Raw genomic sequence first — 18,250 nt, forward strand, 5'->3', positions numbered from 1 at the left:
ATAGTTACGTTTTGCCATTCCTATGAATGTGTAGGTGACTATATACTTGTGTATGTGATTTCATAGTAGTATTGAATACATTGGATATCTTTTTCCATTCTCGAGATACTTTATAAAATTAAATATCAAGTTATAGTTATACTTGATATTATACATAATTATAATTATACTTAATTATAACTATAATTTGATATTATATAAATATAATAATATATTTATATATTAATACATTAATAAATATAATATATAACATAATAAATATAATAATAATATATAGTTAAATACCAGTTATAATCTGATTTTAAGAAAGCACTTTAACTTTATTTAATTGAAAAAAAAATAAAGGACAAAATTTTCAACACTAATGAGCGTATTAACAAGTGAATCCATCAGTCATTCGAGCTTGGGGCAAAAATGGCAGGCGTTCCCTTCATGAAATTACCCCAACCTAGGAAACTGGGACCCCCTGTCAAGCTTGAAGTGGGGAACCCAGCATCTCTGAGATCTTTATTTTTCCTTTACAGATGTAAAGGAGACACAGAAACCACAGCCCACATTAAAGAGAGTGGATTACATTAAACATGAAGGGACTCATTATGCAAAGCCTGGAGAAGTTGGAGAAGATGGTTCTGTGATCTATTTCTGAGGTTTTTAAGTCAATAATGTCTTGTCTGTGTTCAGCAGAGCCCCGGCAATACCCTGGAAAGGAAAATTAGAAGCTCTGTGGTCAGGTCTCCTGGCTCTGTCTCTGCTTTAACCTGTCTGGCAGCTCCACGGTGCTGCTGGGTAGGCTGTGATGCCAAGAGAGACAAGTTCTGAAAAGTCAGCTCCCCCCTTACACACACACACACACACACACACACACACACACAAGTATAAACATACCCACATATATGAATATGTAATCACACAGCCAACACGTCTAATCCAGCTTGGATATTTGGAAACTGAAGTAAAAGAAATCTTTACTCCTTCTGGAATTATTCCAGAGCGTGAATTGTTTTTTACCCTAGTATTTTTCCCAACTTTTCCCTCTTGTTGTCCCCCAACCACTGACCTCCTCCTTTTGACCCCACTGTCTAGTCTTTCTAGTATAGAATTTATAAATAATACTAAATAATAATGATAAATGATAATTGAGTGCAACAATAGTCACAGCGCATAGCACTAACAACGAGAATACATCAAGCCATTTAAATGTACCACTGTTTTCTTGAACATTTTCATTTCCATCACAGCTAAGACATAGATTTCTTTTCAAGGCCTATCGGACATAACAGTAATGTACAGAAGATGGCTGGGGGGATAAAGTGAGAGAGGTTTTGGGGGGCGCCTGTGGCTCAAAGGTGTAGGGCCCCGGCCCCATATACCGGAGGTGGTGGGTTCAAACCCAGCCCCGGCCAAAAACTGCAAAAAAAAAAAGGCAGAGTGGTTTTCTATGCAAGGGTGTATTGAAAGCAGAGAAGAAGGATGCTGATTTTTGCCCACCACTTTTACTCCATGCATGCCCCATTCTGTATTCACAAAGTGTCGAGAACTAACACATCTTGGGAGATTCACCTGTCTGTACACATCAGCTAGGTGACTGGTTCAAGTAGCCACCTCTGTGGTGCTACCAATGTAAACTCACGCCAGGTAAGTGCACCCCAAGGCCATCTGGATTATAACACCAGGCTGGTGGAAGGGAAGCCATTTCTCTTTGAGTGTGCTTCCGTCTTGCTTTGGCTAAAAACGTTTAGACTTAACCTGCCTCTTGCTTATATAGCTGCTGGGCACAAGATTAGAAAGAGACCTTGAGGAAAAACAAATCAAGAGTCTGAATAAGCCAACTGCATTCTGCTGATAACAAGATATGCTGGATGACTTGTTTGCTGATAGCCACGGAGCAAGTCCTATGACTACGGCACCAAGCTCGCCCCTCCCACCCATTGCTTCTTCCCTCTGTAAGTCGCTCAGTTATCAGAGGATAGGAGATGGTGTTTGAAGACAGCAGTTGGCCATCTCTTCATGGTGGAAAGTAAACCACCATTCCTGGCCAACAGTAGCCCACACTTGTTCTGTTTCTCAGAACACTTGGGTCTGAAGGCGGGAAGCCAAGCTCGGGTACCAACACCTGTTGCTTCAAGGACGCCTCACAACAACAGTCCAATTCCTGAGCATCAGACCGCGAGCTAATGCATGTGACATACCCATGGGTGTGACAATGTGTATTTTTATGTTCAGCTTCATTTAGACATAGTCCTATGGAAACAATATATTGAAATAAGCTGTCAGGATAAAGGAAAAGAAACAACACACATTCCCAGATGTGTTTTCATTCCAAACTCAGCTGTTGAAAAGAGGAATTGAACTTCACTGATCATAAATGTGAGTTCAAGAAAACGCCTTCAACAGCGTATTCAATCCTTGTACAGACACGTGTTGAGGGGAATCCAGCCCATCTTTAATTAATTTAATTACAAACAATTTTATTGATTAACCTGCTAGAACAGGGCTATCCATGGGCTGTTCATGTGTGTGCTCAAGAGCCCCACTGGCTGGTCCCTGCTTTTTAAAAAGCCAGATGTTAACTCTTTGCCAGATTTGCAGGCAGCACTTCTGTTAGGGCTATTATGTTTATTGAAGCTTTAACATGTTTTCGCTGACATCCTGCTTCCAAGCATTTCCTGCCACGCTGGTTTTTTGTGTCTTATAACCCCTGTGTGCCTCCATTTTCACTCGCCCCTGTAAAGCGTTACACTTGATAGTGCTCATCTGAAATATTTTCTACAGATAATTAGATCTAATAAATATCAGCTCTGCCACGTCAGAAAAAAAATTGTTGCTCTGCCAGCTCAAAGGAAGAGACAGGCTCACAGCACCGGCTGCACCAGCCACGTCATTTGATGTCACTGCATGTAAAAACGTTACTCATCTATTTCACATTGCTGGTAAATTATTAGAAACACAAATATTTAACGATAGACAAAGGCCACATGATGCAACTTTTGGCTACATGACTTATCCAGCAGAATGAAGAGGAGGAACTTAAAGAAATCCAAGGCACCAATGTAGCTGACGTATTTATTGTTATTGGTACTTACCTGAGTATTTATGTAGTGGCTTGAGGCAAGAGATGACTAGAACCACTGACAATCATCTAACTGATAAAAAGAAAAAAAAACAAAATGCAAAAGTTTCCAAATAAAGCATCTCTCTCCAGAAGACACTGTACTGAGGTTAGTTGGGTCTTATGAAAACTAGAGCGCTATGAGTTGAGAAAAACAGCAACAATCCAAGTTAAGCTACATATTGTGGAAAGCAGTGTTCCAATTATATACGTAATACCTTTTCTAACAGACCCTAAGGTCTTTGGTTTAGAAATAATACATGTTGTATTTACCTCCCAATATCCCTCAGTATTTTTAATATTAAATTACAAAATGGAGAGTTGAAGATGATAAAGAAAGAACTTGGTATTTTGAAATGTCTAGGAACGCATTCAAAATTCCCTTACACTTTCTAAAATGTTGAGTGACATGAACTGAAATCCTTGATTTTATATTTTATTATAAATATTTATGCACAGGTATATACACATATTTACGTGTACCTACATATACGTTTCCAAATATAATTATCCTCTTTTTGTAATACTGGTGGTTGAAAACTGTTAATTCCTTGAAGAAAAGAGCTCCAATTTGATTCAAGTAGGCATAGTGCCTAAGACTGTTTTAAAAGAGCCATTGTAGGATAAAATATAAAGATACTGAGGCACGAGAAGCAGGGATCTGCTAGAAATGAGGGGAAAAAAGAAGGAAAAGGATACAGCAATGAAAGGCGGGCTGGGACAGCTGTTTTACCAGATGCTTTGAACAAAAGTATTGAGATGGGCAGAAACGGAGATCAGCTTTTCTAGGAAATTATGCTAATCCGGTACATTGGAACAAAAGCTTTTATGCTGGGCAAACAATAAATTTCTTCAATTATTTTTAAGTCTGAAAGCGTAATATGCTGAAGATCCCAAAGCTAAAGAAGACACAAACTATAAATAACAAAAAAGAATAAGAAATGTGTTGTCAAAAATGAGGCCACATGAAAAGGAAGCCACAGCCCCACTGTCTCCGTCAATTACTATCGATTCTTAGACGATTTATAAACTGTTCACCGCCTAAGGAAATCAGAAGGATCACTTAGGAAAATAAAAGAAACAATGAAAGGTGAAAATTGCCAAGCCTAACATAAAAGAACACTTAAATGCATTTTTAAAGATCTTGCCAGCCAACAGTGACGGAATCTCTACATCCGCATTAAAGATGTTTATACAGAGAACGGTCCATCACAAAATCAAAGAATTCTATGATTAAGAACAACTAATCTAAAGCCTCCATTATAACACATCTAAAGAAATGATAAGTAATGGGTTGTTAACACAAGGCTACTAGGGTTGGTTTACGTCACCAAGATATTCGCTGCCCTTTTTTCTTTTCTTTGCATTATAAACGTTCCACTTGAAATAAATATATTTGAGGCACATCGTTGCCTTTCACAGTAAGAACCCACCAGTTTTACTTCTTAATGTTTGTTAACAACTTAATTAATTATATTAATTTATTAATTTCTTTCCCTACTATAGCTTTTCCAGCATGGAAATTTAAATTTTAGAATATGAATTCTCAAAATATGTTCTGTACTGTAGAGTGCCTGTGGCTCAGCAAGTAGGGCGCCGGCCCCATATGCCGAGGGTGGCGGGTTCAAACCCAGCCCCGGCCAAACTGCAACAACAACAACAAAAAAATAGCCGGGCGTTGTGGCGGGCACCTGTAGTCCCAGCTACTCGGGAGGCTGAGGCAGGAGAATCACTGAAGCCCAGGAGTTGGAGGTTGCTGTGAGCCGTGTGACCCCACGGCACTCTACCGAGGGCAATAAAGTGAAACTCTGTCTCTACAAAAAAAAAAAATATATATATATATATAATTTACTTGGCTCGGCACTCGTAGCACAGTGGTTACAGTGCCAGCCACATACACTGAGGCTGGTGGGTTCAAACCCAGCCTGGGCCAGCTAAACAACAATGACAACTACAACAAAAAAATAGTCGGGTGTTGTGGCGGGCGCCTGTAGTCCCAGCTATTTGGGAGGCTGAGGCAGGAGAGAATCGCTTAAGCCCAAGAGTTGGAAGTTGTCAACTGTGACGCCACAGCACTCTATTGAGGACAACGTAGCAAGTCTCCGTCTCAAAAAAAAAAATTATATATATATATATATTTATTTATTTGTAATTTTCTTATCTCACCCAATGATTCCACAAGTCTGGAGTTGGTCCCTAGAACTTCAAATTTTTAAAATTTCCTGGGGATTTGTATGAGTGTTTTCCATTGTTCCTCCTTCGTTAAATAAATGAGTTTAATTACATTGTCCCCATCTGAAGGCTTCATTTTCCTTCGGATCTTGGGGTTTGAAGGACACGCTATGATACAAAAATCCATCCCTGGACTAAAATAGGTGTAGAATGAAAGCTTCACTTAAAGGTCTCCACTTGTCCGTTGCTTTTATTTACCTTTCTATTCTTTTTTTTTTTTTTTTTTTTTTGGCAGGGGCTGTGTTTGAACCCGCCACCTCCGGCATATGGGACCGGCGCCCTACTCCTTGAGCCACAGGCACCGCCCTATCTTTCTATTCTTAACATCCTAAGAAAAAGCAAATCTGTGGTTGCTCTGAGTAAATACATTCTTTTCATGTGAGACCAGTTAATGGCCCTGACTTCTCTTGTCTTTAAAGTGTTTATAGTAGAAAACTTGTAATTGTAAGTTCTGCTCTGCCTTTCTGATAGGTAAGTCTTTTCAAAAGCATCTTCCAGTTTTATAATCCAAGAATGCCTTTCTGAAGGACCAGGTGCCATCTCTTTGCATTGCAAACATCAAGGAAAATAATAATTCTTTTTTGGTTTTTGGCCGGGGCTAGGTTTGAACCTGCCACCTCTGGCATATGGGACCGGCACCCTACTCCTTGAGCCACAGGTGCCGCCCATGGAAAATAATAATTCTGTCTCTGTTTCCAGCAGAAGATGGGGGCCTGGAGGCCCTGGTAATAAAAGTGTGAAATTCATGCAGATCTGGAAAAGCTCACCTGTCCTTCTGGGGAGCCAGTTAGCAAACACGGATGGCCAATGACCTCCCCCCATCGCTTTTAAAAGCTGTTCAGCCTTTTGTTTCAAATGAATTGTGCTCAGAGTACTGGCCTCTGCCCTCCTTCCCCATGTCACTTTGCACTGTGCACCCTGGACAGAGCTGAAGAGCGCTCTGCCCCAGGTCCCCTGATCACACAGCATGTCACTTACTCTGTCTCTGCACAGACAGGCGTCCCTTAGCACTGCCCCTCCCTTCTGGCCTGTTGTGTTTGTGTTTTCTGCAGAGATATTCCAACTCCTTCTAAAGCCAGAAAACAAGACACACTGGAAACACGAAGGTTATTCCTTGTGCAACCAGAATTTCTCTCTCTGTCAGGTCCTTTCGTTTAAAGAACGAAATCACAGAGCTCATGAGTTAGCGAAAGGACAGAGTTTCCAAAGATGAAAGGGGAAGAAAGAGCCTTCATGGAGCTGAAGGGGACCCCCGTGGGCAGCCCCAGGGGCTGCTATCTTGGGGTTAGATACGGCTTTCCCTTCTCTGGGGGAGATGTACGGCTGGAACTTGTTGCAATTGTCCAGAGGCCTGCAGGGAGGAAACAATCCTAAAATTAGCAAAGGAACATGCTCCTCTTAGTCTCTGCCCCAGACGAGGCGGCAGAGTGTGAGCTCCCTACTCCACCAGGACCGTCCACATGAGGTACCAGTCAGGCTGCCTTTTCTCATGACTGTGAAAGGGTCTGTTTGCGTCTGATATGGGGTCTATGATGAAATTGATGTATGAGCTCAGCCAGGCCTAGAAAATGGGGGCCCCTGTCCAGCCCTTAATATGGAAGCCCTGTGCCCCTGGAAGAGGGTAATACTTTATTTAATCTCCCAACAAGCTCCCGATGCTTTTCATGAAATAAAGAATAAAAACACCATGAGACATGAAACACATCCACTAAAAATGAAAAATAGAGAATAAAAACACCATGAGACATGAAACACATCCACTAAAAATGAATAAAATGAAAGATTAACCACATCACATGTTAAAAAGAATCTGAAAACTCCCATGGAGTGATAAGAAGCGTGGAAAATGGTACAATCACTTTAAAAAATGGTTTGGGGGTTACTCCAACAGTTAAATACATGTTTTCTCTACTGCTCAGCAATTTCACTGATACTTTCCCAAAGGAAAGAAAAGCGTGCCAGCACAGAAAGGCTGCCGGGGCAGGATTCTTCACAGCAGGGGTTTTATTTCTCGTGTTTCTTTTTTAAAGGTTTTTTCTTTTTAAATTTCAGAATAGTACAGGGGTACAAATGCTTTGACTACATGACTGCTTTTTTTTTTACCAGTGGAGTCAACGTTGTAAGTATGACCAGCACCCAGAGCAGGTGCACTGTACCCGTTATGCCTGACTTTACTGATCCCCTCGGCCCACCTCCCCCTTGCTTCACTTCTGCTGAGACTGCCATCTGGGCACAGAAGCGTTGATCCTTTCGTTACGATTTAATAGTGAGAACATGTGGTGGCTCTTTTTCCATTCTTGCTGTACTTTAATTAAAAGACTGGTCTCCAGTTCCAACTAGGTTGCTACAAAAGGTATTAATTCACCGTATGTTTTTATGACCCAGTAGCATTTCATAGTAAACATGTGCCACATTTTATTAATCTACTCACGTACCGATGGGCAGTGGGTTGATTCCACATCTCTGTTTTTGTGAATTTTGCTGCAATAAACATGTGTGCGCAGGTGTCTTTTTGACCAAATAGCCATCCCCCACCTCTTTGGGCAAATACGTAAAGTAGGATTGCAGGATTGCATGGTATGTCTACTTCAGGTCTTTGACGGAGCTCCACGCTAACTTACCTAGCGGGATGTTAGTTTGCCGTCCCACTGACAGCGTATCAGAGTTCCTTTCTCTTCTGATGTCAGCGTGTACTGCTTTGGGGCTTTCTGAGAAAGCCTTTCTCACCATGCTTAGGTGATGTCTCATCATGGTTTTGATTTGCATTTCCATAACGGTTAGAAATACTGAGCCATTTTTCATGTATGTCAGCCAGGAGTCCCTCTTCTTTTGAGAAGCTTCTCTTCATGTCTTTTACCCACATTTTAAAATGGGTTTGTTGGTGGAGGGAGGGTAATGGGTGGGGCCACATCTATGGTGCATCTTAGAATGGGTACAGGCGATTGCACTAATGTACACAGCTATGATGTAACAATAAAAAAAAATAATAAAATGGGTTTGTTTGATTTTTCTTTTTCTGGCTTGCTTCAGTTCTTTGTAGATTCTTGTTTTTGCTCTTTATCAAATGTACAGTATCCATATATCTTCTCCCATTCTTTAGAATGTCTGTCTGCTCTAGGGATTGGCTGTACAGAAGCTTTTTAATGAAATCATGGCCCTTCTACTGATTTTGTGGTGGTTGTGATTGCCAAGCTTCATACATTCTTTTTTTTTTTCTTTTTTTTTTTTTTGCAGTTTTGGCCAGGTGGCTGGGTTTGAACCCACCGCCTCCGATATATGGGGCCAGTGCCCCACTCATTGGAGCCACAGGCACCTCCCCCTCTTCATCATTTCTTTATGTCTACAAGAGTTTGTCCAATATTTCATAGTTTCATGCCTTAGATTTAAGTCTGTTATCTATCTTGAATTAATTTTTGTGCATGGTGAGAGGTAAGGATCCTGTTTCAATCTTCTGCACGTGGCTGTATAATTTTCCCAGTACCATTTATTCAATATGGATTCTTTTACCAAGTATTTTTTGTTGTCAGTTTCGTCAAAGATCAGATGGCAATAGCAGGATGGTTTTATGTCTGGGTTCTCTGTTGTGATCTCTTGGTCCATGTAGCTGTTTGTGTGACAGTACCATGCTGTTTTGTATACTATAGCTCTGTAGGGTAGTTTGAAGTTTGGTAACGTGATGCTGACAGATTTGTTCACTTTGTTTAAGGTTTCTTTGGCCATTTGGGCTCTTATCTAGTTCCATATGAAGTATGGAGTTAATTTTTCTAGATCTGCAAACAATGGCAGATTTGTATTTTAATGGGGATTGCATTGAATGTGTAAGTAACTCCAGGTAGTATAGACAGTTTCACAAAGTTGATTTTCCAGAAACACAATATATTCTCCCATTGGTTTGAACCATCCTTGCATCCCTGGGATAAGTCCACTTGGTTGTGGTAGATTATTATTATTATTTTTTTTGATGTGCTGTTAAATTTGGTTTCATTGAGAATTTTTTGCATCTATATTCATAAAGAATATTGACCTGTACTTTTTTTTGATGTTGTCTAATTTCCTGGGTACACTTCATATCTATTAAATGTAGAGTTTAAATGTCTTAACACAATAATTAAGAAAGTGTGGTGAAGGCTATGTTAACCAGTTTGTCATAAGTATTTCAAATTGTATATAAAACCAGTACATTGTTCCCCATAAATGCATTAATGTACACAGCTATAATTTAATAAAAAAAAGAAAAATATGTATAGGATATGTCTTAAAACGGAAATTACATCAAACACTATGTTCTTTCATTAGGAATGTCCAAAATATTCTATCAAAAAATAATTCCTAACGGGGCGGTGCCTGTGGCTCAAAGGAGTAGGGTTCCAGTCCCATGTGCCGGAGATGGCAGGTTCAAACCCAGCCCTGGGCAAAAACTGCAATAATAATAATTCCTAACTTCCATGTGTGAGCATCCTTTTCTCACATGCCTGGAGCTGCAATAAGGCCTTTTATAATCAGCCCTTTTATCTACTGGATTGGTGAAAACATGTGACATCCTTTATCATTTAAATATTTTTCTTCCAATTATGGCAAATTGTGTGCCATACAAATACAGCTGTGATTATTTTGTGTTCCTATTTCTTGAGAAGATTTTGACCTGTTTGTCTGTTTATGAATTCTAAGCATGCTTTATGCCAGGGCTTTAGCATCTTGGTCTTTCGTGTTTTAGGATCTTTTACAATGTGAAGCTCCATCAGCAAGTTCAGAGCAAAGATGCTGTGAGCATCAAATCCTGAGGTTCTTCCAGACTAGAGAAAAAGGGGGCTGATGTTTGGGGGTGAATGTATTTTATAAAAACAAAAGTGAGGACGTAAAGGACCATGCCAAAAATTGGCCTTGATTTAACTGAAGTTAAACGCCTAGAAGTATTTTTCTTGCTGACTTGCTTGAGTTCCTTATGGGTTCTGGTGCTGTGTCTGCCCTTTATTGAATGTATAACATGCAAATATTTTCTCCCATTCTGGAGGTTGTCTTTTTGCTCTGTTGATCATTTCCTTGGCTGGGTAGACACTTTTTGGTTTAATCAAGTCTCATATATTTATTATTGTTTTTGCTGTGATAGCCCCCGGGGTCTTCTTCACAAATTCTTTGCTTACACTGATCTCTAGAACAACGTTTAAAACATTTTATTGTAGAATTTGTATGCCTTAGATTTAAGTCTGTTATCTATCTTGAGTTAATTTTTGGGAATGGTGAAAGCTGTGAATCCTGTTTCTGAATAGGGATCTTTTCTCCTAGAATATTTTGCTGTTTGCTTTGTCAAAATTCAGTTGGTAATATGTGGATGGTTTTTATCTGGGTTCTCTGTTCTGGTCCATTGGTCTATGTCTCTGAAGATGGTTCTGTGCACCCCTAAATGTCCAGCTGGAATCGTGTCAGAAATTTTGCTCCCAGATAGCTCAAATGGCTACCTAGAAAAGAAACAATTTCACTCCTTAATTTTTATTTTCTGCTAGTTCATTTGATTTTTATATCCATACCACTATTATTTTCCTATTTTCTTCATCAGTGTAATCCTCCAACACTGATATTTAGAACCATTGCGTTTGAAATACATTGCTTTATTGCTAATTGGAATTGATAACAGGACTAATTCTTACTAACCTGTGTTTGGCTTCATTCTGGGCACCTTATATTTTAATTCCTTTGAGTGTCACAGTGAGTCTCTGTGGTGACACAGGAGCTGATGGCTTATACACAAGCACGCAGTCCTGTGTTACATAGTTGGGGTGAAGTAGTGGGTCTCATCCATCCGGGCTACTGTAACAGAATACTGTAAACTGTAGGGTGTAAACAACAGAAATCTATTGATAACAGTTCTGGAGCCTAAAATTTGAGATCAGGGTGCCAGCAACTTCAGGTTCTCAGTGCAAACCCTCTTCCCGGCTCTCTGCTCCTAGACCTCCCTGGATGCAAGCACTCAGAGAAGAGACTCCTGTGTCCTTCTCCCCTTACAAGGGCATTAACACCATCATGGGGCCATCATCCATATAGTCTTTTCCATCCCTAATTACCTTCTAAAGGTGCCACCCACCTCCAAATGCCGTCATATTGGGGATTAAGACTTCAACATAAGGCGGCGCCTGTGGCTCAGTGAGTAAGGCGCCGGCCCCTGGTACCATGGGTGGCGGGTTCAAACCCGGCTCCGGCCAAACTGCAACAAAAAAATAGCCGGTGTTGTAGAGTGAACCTGTGGTCCCAGCTACTCGGGAGGCTGAGGCAAGAGAATCGCTTGAGCCCAAGAGCAGGAGGTTGCTGTGAGGTGTGGCACCACAGCACTCTACCCTGGGCAACCAAGGGAGACTCTGTCTCTAAAACTAACAAGCAAACAAACAAGCAAAAGGCTTCAACATAAGCATTTTGGGGGATGCAGGTGGAGACACAAATTCAGTCCATAGTACTAGACAATTCTTGGGCCAACAGTTTACTCTTATTCCCAGACTTCTACAACTAAATATCAGCTTTGATACATTTGTAACTAGTGTCTAAGCACATATGCTAACAATCCCTTATTAAATACTTTGTCTGCAGATACTCAACATTTATGAACTGAATGTAATGTTCATCCAGCCAAATTTGACTTGAGGAATCTTTAAATAAGAAATGTGGTCTGATGCACGTGTTAGCCACGGTAATCAACACAGAGTGAGACTAACCCAAGTGTAACAATAGCAAAAGTGTGTCCCACTATCCAATCTTAGATGCTGGAGCCTTTCCACCCCCTAATCTCTCCAGGTTTGTAGGTGCCAGACTTTCATTTTCAGATACCTGCCAGCGTCTTAGATTGTGTATCTAAAGTGTGATATCGAAAAAGCAGCCAACCGAGTAACATGCTGGTTGCTGCTGACCGCTAATTCTTAATCTAGAAAGAGAGGCAGTGATGACTCTGGGTCCAGGGAATTCTCTGGTGCTGGCCACAGACGGCATTTGATCCTGGAGATTCCTGCGTTTTCTTGAAACCATTCACCTCCTTCATTTCTCATCTCCTATAGCCAACAGGGTCTGTCCAGAGTAGAAAAATTACCGAGCAAGTGCAGAAACCAACCTTTAAATCCAGTACTTAAAGTGCACACCTTTTAAATTTTAATTATCAAGAAATTATTTTCTCTTTTTTCTGTTTCGCAATTGTCCTTTTCCCCAGAGCAATGCATAATTCATGGCTGGCTATTTAGTTGGGGAATCTTTTGGTGAACTATTGAAAGCATCTGACCTATATAGGGATGGAAGAAGGTAGGCTGTTGTTTGTATTTTGAAATATTTCGCATCACAAATAGAAGGCGGCAAATAAAATGTTTTACTGAAGTTACAGCTAAATACATGTAAGGAGGGCTACGGAATCAAGAAAAGACTCACATATGGTGAGAGATGAACACAGTGGGCCCAGGGTGAAAATTCTCTTACATTTTAATAGTGGAAGTGAAACTTGATACAACTTTTTGGAGAGTTGGAAATAACATAGGTAAAATATGGCTCTCATTTCAAGTTCAGTAATTCTGAAAATAGCTGAAATTTTCCCAGATTCTTCTAAAAGCTTGTCTTGAAAGCTGTTGCAAGATTTTCCTTCTCAGTACCCTAGTCTTCAGAAAACTTCTATTATGTTAAATTTTTAAAAAAAAATAAATTTTTGATAGGGAGTTTAAAAATCTTTCAAACTGGTCAAAGGCTACATTCAAGGTCATTTTGGCTTATTATAAGATAAATGTATAATAGTTTTATAGACATAAAAGATATATTAATTTTAGGAAGCAATATTTTACCTTTTAGATACCTATGGCAAAAATCTTGATTTATGTATATACAAACACAATTCAGTCATACTATTTACATGATGTAAACATTCTGTACTTGGTAAATTTTCATCTACTTTGTTAGATGTATGACTAGTGACTTAAAAACAATTCAGAGTAGTGTGACGCTTGTGGCTCAAAGGAGTAGGGCGCCAGCCCTGGCCAAAAGCTGCAAAAAAAAATAGTTCAGAGTAAAATATTTTATATTCCACATTGATAACTAGCCTATAATGGCATGTAATTTCCCATAAAAAAGTTTATGAAAACCTATTTTTGCTTTGTCACTTTTATGATAAATTTTTTCATATAACCACCACATTTTTATTTTGAAATCTACTATGAGATTGCTGTCGTCCCTTTATTTTTGTTTGTTTTTGCGTGATTGTGTTTTCTCACCTACGATGAAATACAGATTCAGGTGTGGTCCTGTGATACTCACATCACTAGGATTTTATTTTTTTGTTTTTATTCTTCTTTTAGACAGAGTCTCACTCTGTTGCTCCTGGTAAGGACTTCCCTGGTGTCAGTCTAGCTCATAGCAGCCTCCAACTCCTGGATTTAAGGGATGTTCCTGCCTCCGCCTCCCAAGTAACTGGGACTACAAGCACCCACCACAACACCCAGGTAGTTTTTTTGATTTTTAGTAGAGACAAGGTCTGGCTCTTGCTCAGGCTGGTCTCCAACTCTTGAGCTCAAGGGATCCTCCCTCCTCAGCCTCCCAGAGTGCTATGATCACAGGTGGGACCCACTGAGCCCTGTCACTAGGCTTTATTTTTTATTTTAAACGCAAGTATTTTTATGTTACTGAGAGAAGGCTAGCTCATATATACTTGTCGAAAGAGATTTTTTTACTGTTTTAATTTACCTTTAAAAGAAGTGTTCATATCTTAATTTTTTTTTAATATTATATTTCTGAGTAGCCAAAAAAGAAAATTCTTAAGAGATTAAAGCTAACTTTCCTTTAGGAGTCACTGTCCAGAGGCAATTTCTTCGCTGCACTCTCACCTGTGTCTAAGGGAGTCTTCGGTCTGGCTCAGAATGTCTGTGTTCTTAGCCTCATGTCTCTAAGATCTGTGCTCTAAGTTCTAAAATATAAAATTTGGTAAGTCAGTTAATTTTCAGAAATAGATAGTAGACACTAAAAGTTCATGCTTCTTGCCTTCTTATTACCTAAATGTTTAAGAAAGGACTTCCCCCATCTTTAGAATTTGTCTCTTCATTCAGTTAATTCTGAACAGGAGACTTTGGTTCCCTGGGAACAAACAGCAGTGTCATGAGACATTTGTCACAACAGGGCTCTATGGGAGCGTCCTCTGAGGGGAGGCTGGGGTCCTGCAGACTTGCTGCAGTGCTCAGGTCAGCCCCCACAACAAGGAACTGTTCTGCTAAAGTATCCATCATGCTGAAGTTGAATCCCTGCCATCACCTCAAATTTACTCTCTAACATCAAAAGTATCTGCTACTAAAGACGGATTAAAGACAGAATTTTAATTCAGAAGCTTGGGATGCCCACAGGTAGAAGCTTGTGCTACTATGCACTTTCCTGGATCTATTACTGAGAGAGCAAAGGAAACATAAGCCTCAGTCAAGGGCTGAACTGTGTCCCCCCCCAACTTCCTGTGTTAATGTCCTAATCCTCAGGACCTCAGAATGTCTGTTTGGAGAAAGGGCCTTATTGTATAGATTAATAAGATTAAATGAAGTCAGATGGGTAGTTTCTAATCTAATCTAATTTCTGTCCTTATAGGAAGGAGATCAGGACCCAGACAGACACAGAAAGGATAAAATGTACAGGTGCTAGAACAGGACGGCCACCTGCAGGGCAATGGGAGAGGCCCTCAGGAAGGGACAATAACCTGCTGAGACTCTGATCTTGGGTTTCTAGACTCTAGGAACTGTGAGGAAATGATGTTTTGCATTTTAAGCCACCCACGTTCTGGAAGGCTCCCAGAGCCTTCCCACGACTTGTGCTGGCCAACAGCATATTAACGAGCTGGATGAAGCAGATTACAAACCACCTTGTGTACGAGGCCTGACCTTGCTCGCTGCCCTGGAAGCCCCACTCCAGTTCCCCCAGGGGCTGCGCTGAGCACCCTGACAGGTGTATATTGGGTGAGATTCCACCAATGTCCTCTCTCCTCCCTCCCGTCGGCCTCTCCCTAGACTAGATTTATGTTTTATCCTCCATGTGGACGTGCAATTGTTTATATACTGGTTTCACATTTGTATTGAGTACATTGGTTTTTTTTTTCCATTCTTGAGATATTTTACTAAGAAGCATGTGTTTCAACTCCATCCAGGTAAACATAAAAGATTTAGTAAAGTCTCCACCTTTTCATATGGCTGAATAGTACTCCATGGTATACACACACCACAGTTTGTTCATCTATTTAAGGGATGATGAAAATTTAGCTTGTTTCCATGATTTAGCAATTGTGAATTGGGCTGCAGTAAATATTCCGGTGCAAATGTTTTTGTGTTAAAATGATTTTTGTTCTTCTGGGTAAATACCTCGTAATGGAATTGCGGGATCAAATTGAATGTCTACTTTAGTAGACATTAAGTTCTTTAAGGATTACCCACACTTCTTTCCAAAAGGGTTGTATTAAAGAAAGAACCCCCTGGCAATTATAGCAACACCAAAAATAAATAATTGTGATTTGATCAAGCTAAAAAGCTTCTGCACAGCCAGGAGTACCACAACCAAGGCAAACAGACAGCCTTCAGAAGAGGAGAAGATTTCTGCGGGTTAAGACTCTGACAAAGGCCTGATAACAAGAATCTATAGAGAATTCAAATTCATCAACAAGAAAAGAGCAAACAACCCCATTTGTAAACGGGCAAGAGACCTGAACAGAAAGTTCTCTGAAGATGACAGGAAAATGGCCAACAAACACATGAAAAAATGGTCATCCTTAATGATCAGAGAAATGCAAATCAAAACCAGCCTGAGATATCACCTACGCCCAGTAAGAATGGCCACATCCCAAAGTCTCAGAGCTGCAGAAGCTGGCGTGGATGTGCAGAGAAGCAATCGCTTCTAAGGGTAGAAGTGTTGGCATGATTGCAAACTAAGACACTATACTCTTGACAACTCAGGAAGTTTCAGTGGAAACAAAGATGGTTAAGGAGGAAAACAAAAGCCAGGAGAGAGGAACAGAGCCAACGTGAGAGATGGGGGTGGGAAACACGAACACCAGAGGCTTTCCTAGAGTAATGCTTCATAGTCAAAGGAAATTATATCCCCAGTACTTAGCATAGAACTTAGCCATAAAATTATTTGTGAAAAGAATTGCTAATTTAATAAAGAAGGAAAAATAAAGGAATTTATAATAACAATAATAAAAGCAGCTTAGAGTGTCGTAGTCCTTTAAATCTTTATAAATGTTTTCATTTACACAGATATCTTACGTTCTAGCCTTCATGACAGCGCTATTAGCCACTGTTTTCCAGGGAAAAAACATACTTACATGTGAGATAAATGACTTGTTGGTGTCATCAAATTTGCTGAAACTGAAAATAACGTGCCTGATCCCGAGTCACGGTCCTATGTTCCTTCTGAAACGCGACATGAGAAACTGCCATGAAAGATGGTAAATGTCCTTGAAAAATGAAAAGTATCTGTGCGATTACAATTCCATTTAAAAATAGTTCTGCTGTGGAAATTGTCGTGCTAATAATGAGGTTTTGTACACCTACTGGGATCAGGACATGCAATTGTTTTGAAATTTATAACAATTGTGCAACTCTTTGTTATTAGTAGTTATGGTTTATAACTATTTGGATTAAATAAAGACTGATCAATGTCCCCCAGACCCTTCTCTCTTGGGTGCCCTGAGTCTTGTGTTTGCATATATGAAGACAAAATAAGTATATTTTAAATATTCTTATTATCTTGGTTTAGATATGTCTGAAAGAAAAGAAGACTATCTATCTGTCTGTCTATCTATCATCTTTTTCTTTATTTATTTCAAGAACCTATTTAAGGCGAGGTAATGTGAAGGGACCTATGGTGCTCCTCTGAACACGCCTTAAAACGGCGAGCTACAAGCAGAGTTTTCGTTCTTTTTCTTCCTTCCTTTTTTCCTTCCTTCTTTTCTTTCTTTCTTTCTTTTTTTTTTTTTTGAGGTTGTACCAGCTTGTCTTAAGTAAACAATTTCTAACACTGATCTTAGTAAGAACATGCTCTGTCTTCTCATGGTTAGTAAAGTTAAAACCCTAATAATTGGCATTGATACAGAGCATAGGACATTCCCAGGACAGCATGCTTTGTGGGTGCTAATCATTCCCACGGCTCTACAAGGTAAATGCTGTTACTCTGCCCCAGGTTTCTGTGTCTAGTAAGTGACAGTTTTCAAAATGACAATTTAAACCTTTGTCCTCTCATCCCCACCTATCGTCGTATCTGGTCACTGTTTCCAGCTTGTATTTCCTGTGCCCAGCACAGTGCCTGACAGATGGGATCTGAGGAACTCTGTCCCAGCGGGGTGCACAGTACAGCTCCTGTCACCAGATGTCTCAGCAACATTCCCACTGTGACAGAGGTACTTAGAAGTATTATGTTCAACAGCTAAAGGACTTCAGAACTATTGAGTAAGCAAGAAACAACCAATAATGTTATAATTAATAATATCTATGAAAGATATCATCTCTGTGAACTTCTATTACTGCCATGAGACTTTCCATTCATCAAAACAGCATTTCCAAATTACAGAGACTCCGGATGCTAGAAAAGAGGCTAGCACTGCCCACATCAGGGACATTTGCTGGAGACACCAACTGTCTGGAAGTTACGTGGAGAAACAACAGCTCCTCGAGGTCACGGCTGCCAGTGGAAAAAAGTTGTCCATTTATCCTAGTAAGAGAGTGGTTGTGATGCAAAACAGATTCAGACAAATGCAGACGCTACTATTTGCTCTGACGCTGACAGCACAGTCTCGAAATAACCACACTACCTCTCTGAGACTCCATTTCCTCACAGATTAAGTGGGGATTATAATCCGAATTTTGCTAACTGTTAATAATGGTTAGAGATAACAATGATAAGAGCTCAGAAATATGTTATTTCTATTATTAT

Source organism: Nycticebus coucang, chromosome 10, assembly GCF_027406575.1.
Source record: "Nycticebus coucang isolate mNycCou1 chromosome 10, mNycCou1.pri, whole genome shotgun sequence".
Classification (NCBI taxonomy): domain Eukaryota; kingdom Metazoa; phylum Chordata; class Mammalia; order Primates; family Lorisidae; genus Nycticebus; species Nycticebus coucang.